Source organism: Otolemur garnettii, unplaced genomic scaffold (assembly GCF_000181295.1).
Source record: "Otolemur garnettii isolate 467f Iridium unplaced genomic scaffold, OtoGar3 scaffold00076, whole genome shotgun sequence".
NCBI classification, from domain to species: Eukaryota; Metazoa; Chordata; class Mammalia; order Primates; family Galagidae; genus Otolemur; species Otolemur garnettii.
The window spans coordinates 4,456,298-4,460,218 of NW_003852471.1; the positions used below are offsets into that span (position 1 = coordinate 4,456,298).

At 43.0% G+C, this 3,921-nt stretch overlaps 1 protein-coding gene across 1 annotated transcript in view; it reads left to right on the forward strand.

The window, feature by feature from the left end:
- The window catches only part of LEKR1 (leucine, glutamate and lysine rich 1), a 153,190-nt gene that overhangs the window by 110,492 nt on the left and 38,777 nt on the right, over window positions 1-3,921 (forward strand). The window lies entirely within an intron of this gene.

Genomic DNA, 3,921 nt, shown 5'->3' on the forward strand with positions numbered 1-3,921 from the left:
TCATTGTTGTTTGGCGGGTCCGGGCTGGGGATTCGAACCCACCACCTTAGGTGTACGTGGCTGGCGCCTTAGCCGGTTGAGCTATAGGTGCCGAGCTCTTTGCTCATTCTTTATGAATCATTTTGCTTTAAATGCATATTTAGTACATAGCACAAATTTTGGATTTTTTGTTTTGTTCGTTTAAAAAATCTGGGAGGCTTTAATAGAAGAGATTGGTCCATTTATTGATGTGATTACTGTATCTCATAAGCACACAAGTTTCACTAAGGCAGGAATTTTTGTTTTGTATTTTTTTTCTGTACACAGAAGGCATAAGATGGACTAGTTTTCTTTCATCATTTTTATTTTTTATTTTTATTTTATTCATATTGTATAAACATAATTTAGAAGATTTACAGCCTTTTTTTTTTAACTCCTTCTTTATACAGCAAGTATCTGCTAAGGAAGAGTCTAGGCGTGGGGTCTGGGGAGTGGGTAGCAGTTAGCTTAGAATGAGGTTCACGGTCTCAGAACTCTTTCTAACCTAGACTGTGCCCTGAGCATCTCAGCTGTTCCTGCTCCAGGTTAGCAGGGGGCCTGTGTGGTCATGAGGAAGCCAGGCTGTCAGAGATCCTTCCTGGAATGGTTTTACATTTACTTTTCTTTGATTGAATGAGATAAACAACCACAAGATCTGATTGCCACCCACCATTTCACCTTCATCTGGAAAACAGTTAAACCTAACTAATCTGGCGTCATTAGAAATGGGATATTCTAGATAGTAAAGAAATTACTCAGATCACCAAAGCTCTAAACCAAAGACTTTTTAAAAAGAATTTTTATTTGTTTCATGGTATCTTTTTGTTTACTCAAATGAATGCTTATCTCCTTCACTGCAGTCACTGAGAAGTTCCAATTTTTGTCCAAATGTGTCCAGAACTCTTCTCTGAGGATTGACTTAAGCACACATGTTGTAGACTACTCAGTACGATGGAGCTTCACTCTTGAGGAATAAATTTTATATTTGAAACGATCTCGAGTAGGTCTTGTGAAAGTAAATCCAGTAAATATGGGAAATCAATCTGAGAAATACTATTTAGGATCCAAAATAAAATAAAATATTTTATTTTTTCCCCTATGCTTAATAAATTACCTCTGGCTATAATTTGAAAAGGGGATTTTTATGAATGTTTTGAGGGTTAGTAGCACCAATAGATAAACATAGAGATTTCTCGGCGGATTGCTTTGAAATAGCACACTCCCTTGGATGTATGTGTTTTTCCGTGTTTTAAGAAAATGTTTTAGTATTACAGTCTTAGTTTGTTAAGGGTATAGAATGAAGACGTTCCTGACATTACTGAACTCCCCTACTCTCCCCGTTTTCCCTTCTCCGTGTCCTGTGTCCTTGCCGTGCTCCTTCTATGCTTTAGTCCAGAAGCAAACATGATGTTACTGAGTCGTTTGGTGGCACTAAGTTTATTGACATCATGTCTGTCACATAACAAAAATGAAAATGTACTTGTGAACCAGGACTTCATCACACAGCCATAGAGTTGCCCCCAAACATGAGCATTGCCATTTTTCTTTGTTCTAGGCTGCTCTCAGGTTTTGCTGCCTTGTTCCCTAACTGGATCCCCGGAGCCCGGCACATGTATCCGCCCAGTAGATGTTTATTGAGTTAGTCAATGCATGAATCACTTGCTTTGGGTAATTCAAGCCCATCAGTCAACTGTGTGTTGAGCATTTATTTCATGCCAGGTATTAGGTACCCGGGGGATACAGTGAATCTGAAATGCCCCTTTCCCCATGAAGCTTGTATTCTAATGGGAGATACGAGCAGTAGAGAACTGACTAAAATAATCATAGGTCATGATACAGGACACGGAGTAAAGGAAGGGGGATTGTAGTAGAGACTAAGAGGGTGCCTGCTTTGGACAAAGTGGTCATAAAATGACTTCTAAGGTGATACATAAAGGAAGATAAGGAGATTACAGGCCAAGAGCCAGGTAAGGGCTTTACATGCAAAGAGCAATTTGGTGAGTTGTAGGAAATGACAGACAGTCAGGGTGGCTGGTATGAGTGAAGCCAGCCGGGCCACATCCTGTGGGACTTCACATGGGCATTGGGGTGTTATTTTCAGTGCACTGAAAAGAGATTATTGAAGCAGAGAGGTGACACTGCAGAAAGATCATCCTGGCAGCTGGGAGGAGACGGCAGTGGCCGGGGAGGTGAGTCAGGATGTTGGCTGTTTTGATAAAGGATTTTATGTATAGTCAAGCCTATGAGACATGAGAAAAATGAGTCTCCAGCTCCCACCTCCTGCTAGTTTCTCTTGGGTTATTTAAGTGTCCGTGTTAAGTGGATGGTAGCAAAATAGCCAGAGCTTACTCCCTCGTAGGCCTAAGAGGTAAGAAGACATCCTGAAACATAATTACCTTTGAAGCTTTTGTCATCACTATTCAAATCAGCCTTGGATGATACTCTCTTGGCTCAGAGCAACCTGTTGTGCTGCCTCTTTCCTTCCCGGTTGGGTCTTTCTTTACCCTTCTCCGCTGAGATCACCTAATCCATGCTGCTTAAAATTCACACTAGACTCTCCTTTCTTCACATTCTTTCTTTCTATAATCTGACCCCGTATCTCAGCTGAGCAAGTCTGCTCTTGAAACTTTGATTTGAAATACCAGTAGGACCTTAGTCTATTAGAGTTTTTCTTAAGCAGTTAGAAATATCAAAGTCCCTCCCAAGGAAGTGGGCTCAGGAAACCCTTTTAACATAGAGATGCTTGGTGATGCATGAGGAGATTCTGATTCCGTAGGTCCGGGTGGTGCTGGGAACATGCACACAACCAGGTTCCAAACCACTGCCATGGGAGATTTCTAACAGCCGGGCTGCCAGGTGTGCTCACCAAAGGCCAGAGCCCAGCTCACTCCCAGCCACAGTGTGCTTTATACATCCAGGCAGTCCCTGGGGCCATCCCTCCTCCCAGAGCCCTGAGGACAGCAGGGCCCTGGCTGAAGTCAGAACATGCAATTTAGAGGCTGTGCAGTTTCAGAGGAGGAGGAAAAGATGTCAAAAGCCAGAACTGACCCTAGGGGGAAAAAACGTCAGAACTCCTGAATCTGGAGCAAGAAGGGGGTTCCATGAGTAGGAAATAGTTCATTCCTCAGTACAAATCTAACTACACCTCACTTTCGCCCCCACGCTAGCTGAGGAAGCACTAGTTAGAAGAGCCTTCAGGGAAAGAAGGGAAGGAGGTATTTTTGGACTGTGGGATTCTGCAGACGGGGATGATGGAGCCAGCGTGGTCACAGAAATACTGGGGCTGATGAGAGGGGCCTGAACACAGCAAGGCATAGGAACAGTGCCAGAGAAATTATATATTCTAAGTTCTGTGTAAAGACAGCCCTCAGCTCCCCACCTCCTGGGACACACAAGCTGTGGCCAGGGCCAGAGCTCCGCCCGGATCCGGGAATGTGCAGTACCATTTCAGGCATACTGTAGGTTAAATAGCAGGCGTGGAGATCTAATTCCATTTTTATGGAAAACTATTTCTATGGTTAAAATATGTTCTATATCCCCCCTACCAAACTTGCAAGTATATTTTATGAGGACATATGTGTTTAAGCTTGAAGACTGCCCACATGTAGCACTTGGGGAAATGCACTTAGGTGCTAGCGCGTGGCCTGCAGCCGGAGCACACGCAGTTCACACCCTTTGCCATCTCACATGCTGTATTAGCCCCATCTTGGTAAATGCCAGAAAAAGTCTAGGAAAAGACTTGGTGTGATCTATTTTCCCATAACAGGATGGGACTAGCGGAGAGTATTTAATTAGAGGACAAGCTTAGTTGTAATTAAAATTCGGTGCAAGTCGCTTATGTATAAATCATCCTCTGAGCTAAATAATACATCTCCACATTTGTTGTTCTCTTTCTCCATTTCA